The 19979-nt window shown below is 46.4% G+C and overlaps 1 protein-coding gene across 4 annotated transcripts in view; it reads right to left on the reverse strand.

Moving 5' to 3' along the window:
* The window catches only part of LOC122922119 (TNF receptor-associated factor 3-like), a 107804-nt gene that overhangs the window by 52227 nt on the left and 35598 nt on the right, over positions 1–19979 (reverse strand). The window contains exons 1-2 of one of the 4 annotated variants that reach the window (XM_044272601.1): positions 7770–7949; positions 6650–6807 (exon numbers count right to left, since the gene is read on the reverse strand). The exons of 2 other annotated variants lie outside the window; for them this stretch is intronic. The gene's annotated coding sequence lies outside the window, so the exon portion shown is untranslated. Of the gene's footprint in view, positions 1–6649; positions 6808–7769; positions 7950–19979 lie in introns of those variants that run through there. One more of the 4 variants, XM_044272599.1, reaches the window with a different exon arrangement.

A 19979-nucleotide genomic window follows, 5' to 3' on the forward strand; every position in this document is an offset into this window, starting at 1 on the left:
CAGTTTACTACCAAACAGAAGAGTTATCAGGACTCCAAGCTTTCTCTTAGAAGGTTTTTTCCCAAAAATTCACGACACGTGTGTAGAGACTATTCAGCCGCCACCTACGTCTTTCTGAGCTCAGAAATTTGGCTGCAGCCCACTTTCTTCACATAGATCCAGGCCTGCTCTACTCACAAGCGAAAATACTCTGAGTAAGTAGTCAAACACTGCCCACTCCAGTGGAATCGCACTGACTCATACGATCCAAGCCCCGAGTCTATAAGATGTCACCAAGTGACAAGATCAAGTCTGAAACTACTTGGGCACGTGTTGACGGTACAGCTGCCCTCAGAGGAGAAGAAAATGGGACTTGGTCCACGAAGGTCGGTCAGATCAAGGATCGGGCAACATAGGAAATGGGAAGAAGAAACTCCCAAAATTCGAAGTGGTGGTCGTGGCAGAAAAAAAATGTGCCTCTATTTTCCATGGAAACATCATGGGATCCATGCTTTAGTTTGCATTCCCTGGACTGGATCATTGGCACCAGTGGCAGAGCAGATCCGAAATAAAATTACAGGAAATACAGATTAATACGAGTTGGAAGCCTTAAAGGAATTGTTCACTTAGTTAAATTCTATAAGGACATAGAGACATTAAATGGGTTTTCCGGGATTTTTTATTGATGACCTCTCCTCAGGCTAGGTCATCAATATGAGATTGGCGGGGCTCTGACACCAGGCACCCCCGCCGTTCAGCTGTTTTTCTGTGCAAGCGCTGACTTCCCTTAAAGGGGTTATCAAGACTATTAAATGCCCCCCATATGCCGGGCCCTCACAATGAATATACTTACCTGGCTTCCTGCGCCGCTCCTGGTCCTGCAGCTTCTTCGCTTACGCGGATCAAAACATCCGGTGTTGGGGGGAAGCAGCCAATGGCAGGCAGGCACGGGGACGAGCATCCCTAGTATCGCGGGGTGACGCTAGGAAGGCTCGTCCCCGTCTGCCATTGGCTGCTCCCGCCAGACACCGGGTGTTTTCATCTGCGCAAGGGGAGAAGCAGCCGCGGCGTTGCGGGGACCAATAGAGGAGCCTGTACACTGCCTATAGGCACAAGATGTCGTACAGCAGCCAATGTCTGCTGAGAGACTGCAGGGAGGACAGGGGGAATTTGACTTTCCTGCACCATTAATGGATTACCCCTGCTCGTAAAAAGAAAAATCTAATAATAGAAGTACATTATTGTATGGTATCGCCATATGGCAGCACATAGAGTGCCTATGGCTCTATACTGCTAGGGACCCCGTGTGCTTCCATACAGGCCACATGTATGACCCCCAGAAATCTATGGGTACCTCTTGCATCTATATTTACAAGGACGCAGTATGTTACATGGACACCCCATTACAGAAGTATTCTCCTATAGGGTACATTTACACGACCGTGCGTAATCCTTTCCGATTTTGCGGACAAATGACTTCCGTATGTCTTCAATTTTTTACGATCCGCAAAAAATGGAAGGAATTTTTTTAAGGCTTTCAAAAATACGGAAACGGATCCGCAAAAAACGGATGATATATGGAAACCATTCCGTATGTCATCCGCAATTTGCGGATCCATTGACTTGAATGGTGCTGCGGACCGATCTGTACGGACAATAGTAGGACATGCTTCATATTTTTGCGGAATAGAAATGCGGACAACATACTGAATGTTGTCCGCACATTTTATTCACCCATAGGAATGAATGGGTCCGCTTCTATTCCGCAAAATGCGGATTGGATGCGGAAAAAATAATACGGTCGTGTAAATGTACCCTTAGGTTGGTTTCACACGGGCGATGCGTGGCCGTTGCGGGAAAATGCGTGATTTTTTTCCCGCAAGTGCAAAGCGTTTTAATGCGTTTTGCATGCGCGTGAGAAAAATCGGCATGTTTGGTACCCAGACCCGAACCTGGACTTCTTCACAGAAGTTCGGGTTTGGGTCCAGTATTCTGTAAATTTTATTATTTTCCCTTATAACATGGTTATAAGGGAAAATAATAGCATTCTTTAATACAGAATGCTTAGTAGGTGGTCAATTGAGGGTTAAAAAAATAAAATAAAAATCTCACCTCCTCCAATTGATCGCGGACCTGTCAAAGGACCTGTGGTGACGTCACTGAGCTCATCACATGGTCCATCACCATGGTGATGTATCATGTGATGAGCTCAGTGACATCACCACAGGTCCTTTGACAGGTCCTGAAGAAAGAACAGGAGACCGGCAGCTACGCGATCAATTGGAGGAGGTGAGTAAATTTTTAATTTTTTTTTAACCCTCAATTGACCTTCTACTAAGCATTCTGTATTAAAGAATGCTATTATTTTAATAATACAGTGAATAAACTTTCATCCTAGCGACCATGCGTGAAAAATCGCACCGCATCCGCACTTGCTTCTGGATGCTTGTGATTTTCACGCAGCCCCATTCACTTCTACGGGGCCTGCGTTGCGTGAAAAACGCACAATATAGAGCATGCTGTGATTTTCACGCAACGCACAAGTGATGCGTGAAAATCACCGCTCATGTGCACAGCCCCATAGAAATGAATGGGTCCGGATTCAGTGCGGGTGCAATGCGTTCACCTCCCGCATTGTGCCCGTGCGGGAAAACTCGCCCGTGTGAAAGGGGCCTTAGGGTTAATAAGCACTGACAATGATCTTAAATCCATACAGATACAATAATTAGCTTTTTGGACCCCCAGCACCCGGGTCACGTCTGCTTACCAAAGAAGGCGATTTCTACATTTTCCACCGAAATCTACACCCCGCTTACTGTTAACAGTACGCTTCCTGTTTAAGAGCTACCGGCCCTTTAATGAAAATCCCCGAATATTTCTCCAAGGCACATGTCCATTGCAACACAGTGATCCCAGCCCTAGAGCATACAATAAAAAGTAAGTAAAACTTTACTGTCAGCAGCTTGGTCAGTATCAGCAGCGAGTGCCATAAACCACCCTGTGCCACCCAAGCCCCAACCCAGGAGAAATCACAGGAGGCATCACGGGCAGCTCCCAAATATCTGACAAAAGACAAGCTTTTCAGCAATGAGGTTTCCAGTAAATGAAATGCAAATGCCCTTCCCCAAGTAGAAAATAAGGGCTCACTCCAGACCCAAAGCCTCAAATTTAGATGCCCCAAGTCTAGCTTTTATGGTAGTAAATACACCAGTGGAAGAAGACCCGGAAAACGTAATGCGATTGAGCGAAGACTGGCGAAGTATAAGCGGCTAGAGGTGCTGGATCAATGATCACACAACCAAGGTGGTGCCCCTATATTTTGGGTTATAGGCAGGGCATACGTTGAGGTCACATTAATACTAGTTAGCGGTCGTACAGACGCTGGAGATCCTCCTGTGGTCATTACAAGCTCTTACACCTTGGAGTTGTAGTTCAGACAAGGTGGTTGTCGGAGATCCCTCGCCCCATCCAGTCCCAGATATTATCCACGGGGGAGAGATCTGGTGATCGAGCGGTCCAGGGGAGCTGCCGAGACCCTGAAGAGCAGGTTGTGTGGTCCGGGCAGTGTGTGGCGGCGTTCTCTTGTTGGAACACCACGTCTCCCGAGTCAAAAAAGGCAATAGGACTGGAAATACCGAAAACTGGTCAATGTTCTCTCCATGAATACCAGATGGGAACGGCCACGGGGACTAATGGAGCCCCATTCCTGTGCGTCTGCTCCATGCAGGAAAGAAGTAGGCGTTCCAGCAAATTCTGATTGTGTTCAGTGATGAAAGGAGGTTCTGCCTTGGTACTAATGATCGCTACAGGAGTTCTCAGCTCAATGGCGATACATTTTCCAGGCGTTCTTTTTTTCATCCTCCGGCAGTGTAATCCAAAGCTGCCCCCTTGCACCTATCTGCTACAATGTATTCTATAATGCATTAAGGGTTACGGCTACAAGGAGACACTGGTCCAACACTTCTGGATTTCTTGCGACTGGCGCAGCGATGTCTTTAATTTCTATGGGGTCACCACTACTCTGCGATCCTGGGTTGCCACAGCGGAAACTGCACCTTTAAATTTCATCTAACATGTCAGAGAACATCAGCAGCAGTGCCCGGTACCAATTACAGAAAAAAATTAAAATAATACATGGTCAGCCCTAAAATATGTGTCACTTTAAAGGGGTTGTCTGGTTTCCTATACTGAAGGCCTATCCTCAGGATGGGTCATCAATAGTGATGAGCGAACTTGTGTTTTCAAGTCCGGCGTTTGGGTTATCAAAGAATCCCGCTACCACGGACTGTGACTGAATTCTATGACGGCATGCACCACGGCCATGGTCAGCATAGACTTCTATTATGACACAATGCAATATGAAATGCCTCTTCTAGGCTTCCGTAGGGTGCATGCCGCCATAGAAGTCCGTGGTAGCCGAATCCATAACGGGATTCTTTGACTCGTACGCCAAACTTGAAAACACAAGTTCACTCATCACTAGTAGTGTTGAACGAACTTGTGTTTTAAGTTCAGCGTCTAAAGTTATCAAAAAGTATCCCGGATTGAAAAACATTGCCGATTTCTTACAAATAACAGCGCCGCACCTTCTTGTAGGTTTGGGGCGATGTTGAATTGAGGAGAATGGAGCGCTGCATTCTCTCCAAACAGCTGATCGATGCGGGTGCACCATCCATCTGATATTCATGACTAGTGATTAGTGTTGAGCGAACTTGTGTTTTAAGTTCGGCGTCTAAAGTTCGGGTTCAAGTTATCAAAAGTATCCCGTTATGGATTCCGCTACCACGGACCATAACGGAATTTAGAATCCATAACGGGATACTTTTGATAACCCGAACTTTAGACGCCGAACTTAAAACACAAGTTCGCTCAACACTAATCACTAGTCATGAATATCAGATGGATGGTGCACCCGCATCGATCAGCTGTTTGGAGAGAATGCAGCGCTCCATTCTCCTCAATTCAACATCGCCCCAAACCTACAAGAAGGTGCGGCGCTGTTATTTGTAAGAAATCGGCAATGTTTTTCAATCCTGTACAACCACCTTCACTGATCAAACTGGTCAGGAGGAGTCGAGCCTCCTTGACCCTATCGATGTTTCTATAACACCTCAGAAGATGAGGAGAGGTGGAGTTCCCCTTTAAATAAACAACGACTGTAAAACAGGATGGCTTCCTGGAAATCCAGGATCCAGAAGCAGAAATTGTACACATTTACCATTAACCCATTCCTACCTCATCTGATCATTTCTTCAGGATATTACAAAAGGAAGTCACCCTGAGACATAACTATCTACATACAGAGGAAACTCGAAAAATTAGAATTTTGTGCAAAGTTCATTTATTTCAGTAATGCAACTTAAAAAGGTGAAACTAACATATAAGAGACTCATTACAGGCAGAGCGAGATATTTCAAGCCTTTATTTGTTATAATTTGGATGATTATGGCTTACAGCTTATGAAAACCGCAAAGTCTAAATTTTAAGGTCCCCTTTGCTCAGGGGGTATGGATTAATTAGCTGACACTTCGAGCCTAGAATATTGAACCTTTTCACAATATTCTAATTTTAAGCTGCATTAATGCGTGTGTATGCAGGGTCAGGATGAGCATTAGGCCAGCAGTTCTCATTTGTACGGCCAGCTCATGCGCAAGGAAAGCTGCGTGCATTGCACTGTATGGCGGCATGCTGAGTTCCTGCAGTTGGATATTAAGAAGGTGCAAGATACCACATCTTCCAATAGAAGTGATTCTTCTAGGAGAGAAAACCTCCAAAATATGGTATGCAAAAATTAGAGGCCCACAGAGGTGCAGTATGGGATCTGTATAGGGCTATGTGCATGAGCCCAGACATAAGAGACCAGGGATGCCAAACCTGTGCCAGGGCCTAAGAGGAAGGCAACGCGTAGACGTCTCTATTGACTGACCACCAATAGGAGAGTCAAGGTCCCAGCCCTGGCTCAATGTGATGTGTGGCCCTTTTATATAGCCAAGGACCAGGGGCGGATTGGCCATAGACCTTAAAGGATTTTTTGCCGGTGGGCTGATGCCCAGGGGGCCACCTAGGTCCTCCTCATGGCCGGTCAGTGGAAGCTTTAGGGGGATGTGCTGCTGGTTGTATTTTGCTCTGTTGGGGAGGTATAATGTGCCACAATATGGTACTGCTGGCCCTGCCTTCCATCAATTTGGACCCAACTACAAAATGGGGCCGCTTTTAGTATTATTTCCAGGGCCACTTTAAGTTCCCAGTCCGCCCGTGCCAAGGGCCATGTCAGAGACCCCCATAACATCTGACGGGCCATCGCTCTCATAGATACTCGTAAGGCACAATATAATCTGTTGACAGGCTAATCTAGATCGTCCTGTGACAGGTAGGGAATTGCTTAAAAGGCAGTTCCAAAATATTTCCCCAATAGTGACCCAAACAACTTCCCATACAGAAGTCATGTGATAGGAGCTTACGGCGCACTGCTCACCCCGAAACATAGATTTTATAGTACCAGGCAAAAATTCCCAAAGATCAAAAAAGGAACATCCGGATAAAAGGTTTCTCAATGACTCAGGACAAGGAAACGTTCTGCTGCTCTGACGGAGGAGATTACTAAAAACTGACACAGGGCAGGCAGTAAGAATTGCACAAGAGCAGTAGTAACGTGTGCTCACAGAGTTACCTCACATGGTCGGAACATGACGTCTGGAGCGAAGTCATGGGGGGCCGGGCAGTGACACCGCACAGCTGACACGCTTCCATCCCATACCAAATGACCTCAGAAACTCATGAGGCCATGTGAGAACGGCAGCAGTCTGCAGCACTGTGCCCGCTCAGAGACTGCAACAATGTATAACAATACAACAATATTTACAAAACAAGCCCTCGCAACAAAATAAATCACATGCATAGAATAGTAATAGTACACTGAGATCTGTATGTATCCACAGCCCACCCACCGCCCCCGGAGGTTATATGCAATGAATAGACAATTATACATATTTTTTTTTTTAAATAGAAGTTTTTCATACAAAGGAGAATTTTATGGAACTTCAAGAAAACCAGTCCATCCAGCATGAGTCAGGAAGGAGGCCATCATCAAGCACAAAACAGCAATGATCTGTTACACAACCTCTCTATTTATATATGTGGATGGTCATGGGAGGATGAGGATGAGGATGAATGGATTTAGGTGTATATGTAAAAATCGGACACACGTGTGCATTTATGTTTGCCAGTGTTGGAATGTATATATACCAGGACAATGTGCATTTAGGTGGGTGTGTATATGAAAATATATTTAGCTACACAAATATATATATATATATATATATATATATATATATATAAAAAAGTATATTTAGCTATGCATTAGTGTGTGTGTGTATATATAATTATAGATAGATCTGTAATGTGTGTAGTAAGCAGGTATATCTATACACATGGTAAGGCAGCAGCCATCGCACTGCTCATACCTATAGCCTGTCAGTGCAGCATCAACCATGCAGGACCTTTTAACCCCTTGCCCACCACAACTGCAGAGCATGGCACAGGACAATGTAAACGCCCCCCCACACTGAACCCACCAGAGGTCAGGCACTCAACTAGTTTCCCAGGCCCCTCAAAATACCCAAACCCCATCCCCTGCCCGGAGACTGGAGCTTAGGAGCGCTGTCCCTTTAAGGCCATGGTCCTCCCACAGGAGCGCACGGTGCTACATTGTATCCGATCGGGGATCCTCAGGATACAAGGGGGATAACAAGGGGTGCCCCCCGGGGGGTGGAGGGGCAGAGGCTACTTACTGTGGTTCCTGCAGTGTGGAGGTGCACGCCCGGCACTCACAGCCGCCTCTGTCTCTGCTCAAAGCAAATCTAAAAAGCCGGACATTGAAGGGTGAATCAGATGGGCGCATGAGGTACAGAAAAAGCCCCTTACCCAGCGCCCTCTGCTGCCCTCTGCTGCGCCGCCCACTTTTTTTTTTTCTTTTTCTCTCTACGCGCTTCAAGCTGGAAAGTCCCTTTAGCTACTTCCTCTGCTCGGCATGCATGGAAATCCCCTGGCCTGGCCTGCTGCTGTGCGCGTGCAAGCCAGAGGCTGCTGCAGAGCCCTGTGTACGGGGGCTGTCCTGTAATGTACGTGCACTTATAGCAGTGTATACAGTGCAACCTGTGAGTGTGCAAGAGCAGTGCAAGCCAGAGGCTGCTGCAGATCCTTGTGTATCGGGACTGTCCTGTAATGTACGTGCACTTATACAAGTGTATACAGTGCAACCTGTGAGTGTGCAAGAGCAGTGCGAGCCAGAGGCTGCTGCAGAGCCTTGTGTACGGGGGCTGTCCTGTAATGTACGTGCACTTATAGCAGTGTATACAGTGCAACCTGTGAGTGTGCAAGAGCAGTGCAAGCCAGAGGCTGCTGCAGAGCCCTGTGTATGGGGGCTGTCCTGTAATGTATGTGCACTTATACCAGTGTATACAGTGCAACCTGTGAGTGTGCAAGAGCAGTGCAAGCCAGAGGCTGCTGCAGAGCCCTGTGTACGGGGACTGTCCTGTAATGTACGTGCACTTATAGCAGTGTATACAGTGCAACCTGTGAGTGTGCAAGAGCAGTGCAAGCCAGAGGCTGCTGCAGATCCCTGTGTATGGGGGCTGTCCTGTAATGTACGTGCACTTATACCAGTGTATACAGTGCAACCTGTGAGTGTGCAAGAGCAGTGCAAGCCAGAGGCTGCTGCAGATCCTTGTGTATCGGGACTGTCCTGTAATGTACGTGCACTTATACCAGTGTATACAGTGCAACCTGTGAGTGTGCAAGAGCAGTGCAAGCCAGAGGCTGCTGCAGATCCTTGTGTATCGGGGCTGTCCTGTAATGTACGTGCACTTATACCAGTGTATACAGTGCAACCTGTGAGTGTGCAAGAGCAGTGCAAGCCAGAGGCTGCTGCAGAGCCCTGTGTATGGGGGCTGTCCTGTAATGTACGTGCACTTATAGCAGTGTATACAGTGCAACCTGTGAGTGTGCAAGAGCAGTGCAAGCCAGAGGCTGCTGCAGATCCCTGTGTATGGGGGCTGTCCTGTAATGTACATGCACTTATACCAGTGTATACAGTGCAACCTGTGAGTGTGCAAGAGCAGTGCAAGCCAGAGGCTGCTGCAGATCCCTGTGTATGGGGGCTGTCCTGTAATGTACGTGCACTTATACCAGTGTATACAGTGCAACCTGTGAGTGTGCAAGAGCAGTGCAAGCCAGAGGCTGCTGCAGATCCCTGTGTATGGGGGCTGTCCTGTAATGTACGTGCACTTATACCAGTGTATACAGTGCAACCTGTGAGTGTGCAAGAGCAGTGCAAGCCAGAGGCTGCTGCAGATCCATGTGTATCGGGACTGTCCTGTAATGTACGTGCACTTATACCAGTGTATACAGTGCAACCTGTGAGTGTGCAAGAGCAGTGCAAGCCAGAGGCTGCTGCAGAGCCCTGTGTATGGGGGCTGTCCTGTAATGTACGTGCACTTATACCAGTGTATACAGTGCAACCTGTGAGTGTGCAAGAGCAGTGCAAGCCAGAGGCTGCTGCAGAGCCCTGTGTATGGGGGCTGTCCTGTAATGTACGTGCACTTATACCAGTGTATACAGTGCAACCTGTGAGTGTGCAAGAGCAGTGCAAGCCAGAGGCTGCTGCAGATCCCTGTGTATGGGGGCTGTCCTGTAATGTACGTGCACTTATACCAGTGTATACAGTGCAACCTGTGAGTGTGCAAGAGCAGTGCAAGCCAGAGGCTGCTGCAGAGCCCTGTGTATGGGGGCTGTCCTGTAATGTACGTGCACTTATACCAGTGTATACAGTGCAACCTGTGAGTGTGCAAGAGCAGTGCAAGCCAGAGGCTGCTGCAGAGCCCTGTGTATGGGGGCTGTCCTGTAATGTATGTGCACTTATACCAGTGTATACAGTGCAACCTGTGAGTGTGCAAGAGCAGTGCAAGCCAGAGGCTGCTGCAGATCCCTGTGTATGGGGGCTGTCCTGTAATGTACGTGCACTTATACCAGTGTATACAGTGCAACCTGTGAGTGTGCAAGAGCAGTGCAAGCCAGAGGCTGCTGCAGATCCTTGTGTATCGGGACTGTCCTGTAATGTACGTGCACTTATACCAGTGTATACAGTGCAACCTGTGAGTGTGCAAGAGCAGTGCAAGCCAGAGGCTGCTGCAGAGCCCTGTGTATGGGGGCTGTCCTGTAATGTATGTGCACTTATACCAGTGTATACAGTGCAACCTGTGAGTGTGCAAGAGCAGTGCAAGCCAGAGGCTGCTGCAGAGCCCTGTGTACGGGGGCTGTCCTGTAATGTACGTGCACTTATAGCAGTGTATACAGTGCAACCTGTGAGTGTGCAAGCCAGAGGCTGCTGCAGAGTCCTGTGTATGGGGGCTGTCCTGTAATGTATGTGCACTTATACCAGTGTATACAGTGCAATCTGTGAGTGTGCAAGAGCAGTGCAAGCCAGAGGCTGCTGCAGAGCCCTGTGTACGGGGGCTGTCCTGTAATGTATGTGCACTTATAGCAGTGTATACAGTGCAACCTGTGAGTGTGCAAGAGCAGTGCAAGCCAGAGGCTGCTGCAGAGCCCTGTGTATAGGGGCTGCCCTGTAATGTACGTGCACTTACACTGATGTATACAGTGCAACCTGTGAGTGTGCAAGAGCAATACAAGCAATGTCCTAGAAGACTACTGGAAAGTCGTGTATATAGGGGCTCCCCATTAATGTGTATGCACTTATAATAATGTATACAAGCAATCTGTGAGTGTGCAAGAGCAATGCAAGCCAAAGGCTGCAGCAGATCCCTGTGTATGGGAACTGTCCTGTAATATATGTGCACTATAGCAGTGTATATACAGTGCAATCTGTGAGTGTGCAAGAGCAGTGCAAGCCTGCTGCAGATCCCTGTGTATAGGGGCTTCCCTGTAATATACAGCATTCACACACACCCCTTGACTTTTTTGTGTTTTTGGTGCCTCACAACCTGGAATAACATGGATTGTTTGAGGATTTGGATCATACATGCCACAACTTTGAAGATTTGTATTTATTTATTGTGAAGCAAACAACAAATAGGACAAAATAACAGAAAAAGTCAGTGTGCGTAACTATTCACAAAGTAAAAAATGCAATGCAACAGATCTCTGCAAACCAAATAAAGTACAAAAAACTATTCTAACGCTACGCTTATTATATAAATTAGAGATGCTTGGCAAATACATTTTGTACAAAATTATTTATGCCCGTCTGCCGCACGTCAAGGCGATCTCTGTAAGACGGGAATTCTACCTGTTATGTGCCGTGACGGCTACCATACAATTCAGGGATTGTAGGTTCCACGTGCATGCTGGGCCCACTTTAATTTTTGTCATCTTTGGTGCCAAAATGGCCTCCATTAAATCCAGGGAATGCAGGTATCAACATGCATGCCGGGGCCACTCCACACCACTCCTGGTGTCAAATGGCTTCCAGTGAGTGCAGGGAGAGCAGGCTTAGGCTACTTTCACACTAGTGTTCGGGGCTCCGCTTGTGAGTTGCGTTTTTAAAAAAACAAAAAAAAAACACCCATGGCATCAGTGAGGGCCACCCTACAAGGTAATACCATAATTAGCCTATGTCAAAACTGATGAAAGGTCCTCTAAGTCTGACCACAGATCTTCTATTGGATTGAGATCCGGGCTGTGACTCGGCCATTCCAACACATTTACATGTTTCCCCTTAAACCTCTCAGTGTTGCTGTAGCCGTGTGTTTGGGGTCATTGTCCTCCTGGAAGGTGAACCTCCGTCCGAGCCTCAGATCACGCACAGAGTGGTGCAGGTTCTGCTGAAGAATATCCCTGTATTTAGCACCATCCATCTTTCCCTCCACTCTGACCAGTTTCCCAGTCCCATCCCCCCAGCATGATGCCGCCACCACCACGTCTCACTGTGGGGATGGTGTTCTTTGGGTAATGTGATGGGTTTGCGCCAGACATAGCGTTTTCTTTGATGTCCGAAAAGTTCAATTTTCATCTCATCAGACCAGAGCACCTTCCTCCATACATTTGGGAGTCTCCCACGTGCCTTTTCACAAACTCACAACGCGCCTTTTTGTTTTTAGCTGAAAGTAATGGCTTTCTTCTGCCGCTCTGCCATAAAGGCCAACTCTATGGAGCGTACGGCTTATTGTCGTCCTAAGTACAGATACTCCAGTCTCTGCTGTGGAACTCTGCAGCTCCTCCAGGGTTACCTTAGGTCTCTGTGCTGCCTCTCTGATTAATGCCCTCCTTGCCCGGTCCGTCAGTTTTGGTGGGCGGCCGTCTCTTGGCAGGTTTGCTGTTGTGCCATGTTCTTTCCATCTGGTTATGATAGATTTGATGGGGCTCCTGGGGATCATCAAAGATTTGGATATTTTTTTATAACCTAACCCTGACTTCTCAACAACATTGTCCTTTACTTGTTTGGAGAGCTCCTTGGTCTTCATGGCAGTGTTTGGTTAGTGATGCCTCTTGCTTAGGTGTTGCAGCCTCTGGTGTGTATATGTAATGACAGATCACGTGACACTTAGATTGCACACAGGTGACATCATGTCACTAATTATGTGACTTCTGAAGGTAGGTTGGTTGCACCAGAGCTTTTTATGGGCTTCCTAACAAAGGGGGTGAATACATACGCACGTGGCAATTTTCTGTTTTCTATTTCTAAACAATCGTTTTATTTATATATTTTTCTCATTTCACTTCACCGACTTAGACTATTGTGTTCTGATCCATCACATACAATTCAGATTAGCAAAACATTGAACTTAAGGCTGTAATGTAACAAAACACAAAAAAAGTCAAGGGGGTGAATACTTTTGCAAGGCACTGTATGTGCACTTATACGAGTGTATACAGTGCAACCTGTGAGTGTGCAAGAGCAGTGCAAGCCATAGGCTGCTGCAGACCCCTGTTTATAGGGGCTGTCCTGTATGTATGTGCACTTATACCAGTGTATACAGTGCAACCTGTAAGTGTGCAAGAGCAATGTAAGCAGTGTCCTAGAAGACTACTGGAAAGTCGTATATATAGGGGCTGCCCTTTAATGTGTATGCACTTATATTAATGTGTACAAGCAATCTGTGAGTGTGCAAGAGCAATGCAAGCCAAAGGCTGCAGCAGATCCCTGTGTATGGGGGCTGTCCTGTAATGTATGTGTGCAGCGACCAGGCCGCAGGGGCAATATGTGAATGTTGGTGGGCCGATGGGGGTAGTAGTTGTTTACTCACTGTTCTGTAGAGCTCTCTGGGCCGGTGTGCAGTGAATGGAAGGACAGCACCAGTTCCTTCGGGGCACACTCTGTTGTCCAGGGACTCCCGCCAGATGGTGGTTGGGGTGCCCTTGGTGGAATGGTTGATATAAGTCCCTGGTGTTCGTGACGCCAGCACCGTTAGGTGCAAAGGAAGGTGGTAGAAAGGATGAGGAGTCAATGGTTGTAAACAACGGAACCTTTTACTTAATCAGTTGCCTTGAGGTAGTCAGTGCCGTACATTTACATGGCGAGGGTGACAACCCAAATGATGCAGACACGATTGGCTTCGCTGCAATCCTAGTAACAGGCTGGACAATAGGTGCATTGAGATTTTCCTTTGGCTGGTATGAGAGGGTTCCTTTCTAACTGTCCTCACTATGTCCACACTCTAGATACTGAATATAATAATGACCCACAGGGCGGTCTCCCTAATGGCAGGCACGAATCCTCTGCTCCATTGTTGGCACTGGTTGCTTTCAGAAACACTGGTCCACAATGTCCATAGAGGCATGTGGTAATGGACAACCTTGCGCCTAGTCGTCCGGCTGTGTCCAGGTGCTCTTAGGCTTCTCCCGGTCACTGATGCAGTGGAGTCCATAAGCTAATGCTGCTTCCATCTCCACTAGACTTTCTCTATATCCACAGTTTACTCTGGTCTGGCAGCTGTAAGGATGTTCTCCACACGCCCTCAGCTTGGCCAGGGCTAAGATAGCAGCTACATATTGGACTTTGCTTCTCCTGCTCCTCACACATCACTACCTCTCTCCTTACTCCTCAGCTAACTTCCTTCCTTCTACACAGAACTGACACACCCTAAGGTATATATATATATATGTGGTGCCAGCACCACCTAGGGGTGAATGGATGTAATGCAACTACCAGCCTGTTGTAGGGAATTTGCAGCTTAAGGGCTCATGCACACAACCATTGTTTTGCGGTCCGTTTTTCACGGATCTGTTGTTCCGTATCTGAGTTTTTTTTCCCCTCTGATTTAAGTCCTCTTCCGTTCCGTTATTCTAGAAAACATATCCGTATGGTTTCCGTATGCGATCCGTTTTTTGCGGATCGGAAACGAAAACAGTAACTTATTAATCACCAAATACATGAGCAATATGGGCTGAGCATAGCATTTCTACAGTATGGATCCGCAAAATATGGATGACATACGGATGTGTCCCGTGTACGTTCCGTATTTTTGCGGACCCATTGACTTGAATGGGGCCTCGGACCAGGATTTGCGGACAATAATAGGACATGCAGTACTTTTTTTCAGAACGGAAATCCGGAAACGGAATGCACACGGAGTACTTTCCGTTGTTTTTGCGGACCCATTGAAGTGAATGGTACCGCATACGGTCGGCAAAAAAAGGAACGGAAGCGGAAAGAAAATATGTTTGTTTGCATGAGCCATAATACATAGAAAATACAATGGCATAAAATGACATACATGAGATTTAAGGGACCCACTTCCAACACGGAGTGGGACACTGCATGTGCACTTACACTAATTTTACCGTGCAACCTGTGAGTGTGCAAGAGCAGTGCAAGCAAAAGGCAGCTGCAGATCCCTGTGTATGGGGGCTGTCCTGTAAGGTATGTGCACTTATACTAATGTATACAGTGCAATCTGTGAGTGTGCAAGAGCAATGTACACTAAAGGCTGCTGCAGATCCCTGTGTATAGCGGCTGTCCTGTAAGGTATGTGCACTTATACATACAGTGCAATCTGTGAGTGTGCAAGAGCAATGTACACTAAAGGCTGCTGCAGATCCCTGTGTATGGGGGCTGTCCTGTAAGGTATGTGCACTTATACATACAGTGCAATCTGTGAGTGTGCAAGAGCAATGTACACTAAAGGCTGCTGCAGATCCCTGTGTATAGCGGCTGTCCTGTAAGGTATGTGCACTTATACATACAGTGCAATCTGTGAGTGTGCAAGAGCAATGTACACTAAAGGCTGCTGCATATCCCTGTGTATGGGGGCTGTCCTGTAAGGTATGTGCACTTATACATACAGTGCAATCTGTGAGTGTGCAAGAACAATGTACACTAAAGGCTGCTGCAGATCCCTGTGTATGGGGGCTGTCCTGTAAGGTATGTGCACTTATACTAATGTATACAGTGCAATCTGTGAGTGTGCAAGAGCAATGTACACTAAAGGCTGCTGCAGATCCCTGTGTATAGCGGCTGCAGTGCAACCTGTGAGTGTGCAAGAGCAATGTACACTAAAGGCTGCTGCAGATCCCTGTGTATAGCGGCTGTCCTGTAAGGTATGTGCACTTATACATACAGTGCAATCTGTGAGTGTGCAAGAGCAATGTACACTAAAGGCTGCTGCAGATCCCTGTGTATGGGGGCTGTCCTGTAAGGTATGTGCACTTATACTAATGTATACAGTGCAATCTGTGAGTGTGCAAGAGCAATGTACACTAAAGGCTGCTGCAGATCCCTGTGTATAGCGGCTGCAGTGCAACCTGTGAGTGTGCAAGAGCAATGTACACTAAAGGCTGCTGCAGATCCCTGTGTATAGCGGCTGCAGTGCAACCTGTGAGTGTGCAAGAGCTGTGTAAACCAAAGGCTGCTGCAGATCCCTGTGTATAGCGGCTGCAGTGCAACCTGTGAGTGTGCAAGAGCTGTGTAAACAGCACAGTTGACTCTTTAAAGCCGCAAAACTGAGAAATCTGATTTGATAAATGCCCCCTTAATGTGTTTCAGTAAGGGCTCGTGCACAGGAACGTATTTTTTTTCCGTTTCTGTTCAGTTTTTTTTTGTGGAACATATTCGGAAACTATTCATTTCAGTGCGTGCACAAAAAAAAACCCAGAAGTTACTCCGTGTGCATTCCGTTTCCGTATGACCATTCCGCAAAAAAAATAGAACATGTCCTATTAAGGATTGGACTGTTCTATTAGGGGCCGGCTGTTCCGTTCCGCAAAATACGGAATGCACACGGATGTCATACGGATTTTTTGCAGATCCGTTTTTGCAAACCATAAAATACATACAGTTGTGTGCATGAGCCCTAATGCATAGGGTAAAACATACTGGGCAAGTCTAATTCAACCAATGTCTCCTTATTCTTGTTGTTCCAAAGTTAAATATCGACTATTCTCAGTACAGCGGTTCCTCAAGTTACAATATTAATTGGTTCCAGAACGACCATTGTATGTTGAGTAATTGGTTCCAAAGCCCCAAAATGTCATCCAAGATAAGAGAAAATGAAGATTTAAGAAAAATAAGCAGATAACTAAGACAGATAAGACAAGTCCTTACATATAACAGTCAGGAATAGCTGCTCACTAGTAACTTAGGGCTCTTTCACACTTGCGTTATTGTCTTCCGGCATAGAGTTCCGTCGTCGGGGCTCTATGCCGGAAGAATACTGATCAGGATTATCCTAATGCATTCTGAATGGACAGTCCGTCCTTCAGGATGCATCAGGATGTCTTCAGTTCCGGAACGGAACGTTTTTTGGCCGCAGCAAATAGCGCAGCATGCTGCGCTTTTTGCTCCGCCCAAAAATCCGGAACACTTGCCGCAAGGCCGGATCCGGAATGAATGCCCATTGAAAGGCATTGATCCGGACCCGGCCTTAAGCTAAACGTCGTTTCGGCGCATTGCCGGATCCGACGTTTAGCTTTTTCTCAATGGTTACCATGGCTGCCGGGACGCTAAAGTCCTGGCAGCCATGGTAAAGTGTAGTGGGGAGCAGCATACTTACCGTCCGTGCGGCTCCCGGGGCGCTCCAGAGTGACGTCAGGGCGCCCCAGGCGCATGGATGACGTGATCGCATGGATCACATGATCCATGCGCATGGGGCGCTCTGACGTCATTCTGGAGCGCCCCGGGAGCCGCACGGACGGTAAGTATACTGCTCCCCCGCTCCCCACTACTACTATGGCAACCAGGACCTTAATAGCGTCCTGGCTGCCATAGTAACACTGAAAGCATTTTGAAGACGGATCCGTCTTCAAATGCTTTCAGTACACTTGCGTTTTTCCGGATCCGGCGTGTAATTCCGGCAAGTGGAGTACACGCCGGATCCGGACAACCCAAGTGTGAAAGAGGCCTAATACAGCTATTTTACCAGAGAAGTGACCTTGATTGGTTGGGGCTGACTCTGAGACATTGTATGTTGAGTCTAGTTTCAACTTACGATGGGTCAGAAAAAAACATTGTATGTTGAAAATATTGTATCCTGAGGGATCACTGTATATCACTGACACAAAATAAATAACCTGATATTTGTAAATTCATGCCCCTCCTGATCTAAGGCTATGTTCACACTGTGGATTTCACCAAAGACAAAATCCACTGCTTATTCCGTGGCCGAAACCGACGCAGGTTTTCAATATTGATGCTGCAGACCAGCTCATAGTTTAGCCCCAGTGAATGGGCCCAAACTGTGAGGCTCCAGGCGGCTTCCGGCGGGGTCTGTCTGGAGACCAAGCTGAGAAAGGATAAGAGGATATGTCCTTTCTTGGCACAGCTTGACCTCCCACAGAAAACAATAAGAGGCAGATTCCATGCAGATGCCGCAGGCTGTTTGGCACAGAATCCTCAGCAAAATTCCTACATCAAAAGACGCTGTGTGAATGGGGTCTTATACTGATCCTGAGTTACATCCTGTATTATACTCCAGAGCTGCACTCACTATTCTGTTGGTGCAGTCACTGTGTTCATACATTACTTATCCTGTACTGATCCTAAGTTACATCCTGTATTATACTCCAGATCTGCACTCACTATTCTGCTGGTGCAGTCACTGTGTACATACATTACTTATCCTGTACTGATCCTGAGTTACATCCTGTATAATACTCCAGAGCTGCACTCACTATTCTGTTGGTGCAGTCACTGTGTACATACATTACATTACTTATCCTGTACTGATCCTGAGTTACATCCTGTATTATACTCCAGAGCTGCACTCACTATTCTGTTGGTGCAGTCACTGTGTACATGCATTACATTACTTATCCTGTACTGAACCTGAGTTACATCCTGTATTATACTCCAGAGCTGCACTCACTATTCTGCTGGTGCAGTCACTGTGTACATACATTACTTATCCTGTACTGATCCTGAGTTACATCCTGTAATATACTCCAGAGCTGCACTCACTATTCTGCTGGTGCAGTCACTGTGTACATACATTACTCATCCTGTACTGATCCTGAGTTACATCCTGTATTATACTCCAGAGCTGCAGTCACTATTCTGCTGGTGCAGTCACTGTGTACATACATTACATTACTTATCCTGGACTGATCTTGAGTTACATCCTGTCGTATTATACTCCAGAGCTGCACTCACTATTCTGCTGGTGAAGTCACTGTGTAAAAACATTACATTACTTATCCTGTACTGATCCAGAGTTTTATACCCCAGAGCTGCACTCACTGTTCTGCTGATGGAGTCACTGTGTACATACATTACTTATTCTGCACCAATCCTGAGTTACATCCTGTATTATGTTTCAGAGCAGCACTCACTATTCTGCTGGTGGAGTCACTGTATACACACATTATATATTTGGTTCTAACTTACAGCTTGTATACTCCAGAGATTAATTCACAAATCTGCAGTGTCAGAGACGAAATCTCCCAGCATTTCCTGCTTGTTCACAGGGGTGCACCGCCAATGAGGCAAGATGAGGCGATGGCCTCAGGCAGCACCAGGTAGGGGGGCCGCGGAAGGGCCATCAGCAATGAGCACTTCCATTGTGGAAACGCTCATCTCTACATATTCAACTGAATTGCTGTACTTAGGACAGCAGTGCAGTTGAATGCCGCGACCGGGCACGGGAGCGATATCTTCGTGGACCACCGTTTCCTCTAAGTCTACTTTCAGGGCTCTCACAAATGGTCCAAAACGGATCAGTTTGCATTCTAATGCATTCTGAATGGATAAGGATCCGCTCAGAATGCATCAGTTTGGCTCTGTTCAGTCTCCATTCCGCTTTGGACACGGACACCAAAACGCTGCCTGCAGTGTCCCTCTAATGAAACTGAGCCAAACTGATCCGTCCTTAGACACAATGTAAGTCAATGGGCACGGATCCATTTTCACTGACACAATCTGGCACAATATAAAACGGATCCGTCCTCCCTTGACTTTCAATGGTGTTCAAGACAGATCCGTCTTGGCTATGTTAAAGATAATACATACTGTTGTGCTTTTTCATAAGTGTATAAAACATTTATCTAAATATCATAATTATAGTGGATTTGATTAGAAATAAGATTTCTTCTCATGGATGTACCAGTCTGAAAAGAGGCCTTCTTGTCTCCTTATGGATTTATGACAGGAGATTAGGATGTTCTCTAGAAGCAACTGGTGCTAATTACCTCTACAGTTTGGTATTTATTAACAAAGCAGAAAATCTGTGATATCTATATAGTTTTGTACAAGAAAATCAATAAGACATATGTATCGTTTTATATTGTTACATATTAAGGACTTTTATGTATTTGTCGTCATATATATTTCTCAATAGGAACACATAAATTCCTATTATATGAGAACAGTTTAAGTATGGACTTTGTTAATGAGTATCTGTAAAGATGTGATATTTTAACTAACCATCAATCACCTGTTGGTGTAGCAGAGGAGGCACAGATATGAGAAAACAAGGCTCATCATATTGTTATTGGTCCCATAAATTAACAATGTGGGAAACATTTAAATGGTGCCTAAAAGTCTGTGCTTAATT

The sequence above is a fragment of the Bufo gargarizans genome, chromosome 11 (assembly GCF_014858855.1).
Source record: "Bufo gargarizans isolate SCDJY-AF-19 chromosome 11, ASM1485885v1, whole genome shotgun sequence".
Classification (NCBI taxonomy): domain Eukaryota; kingdom Metazoa; phylum Chordata; class Amphibia; order Anura; family Bufonidae; genus Bufo; species Bufo gargarizans.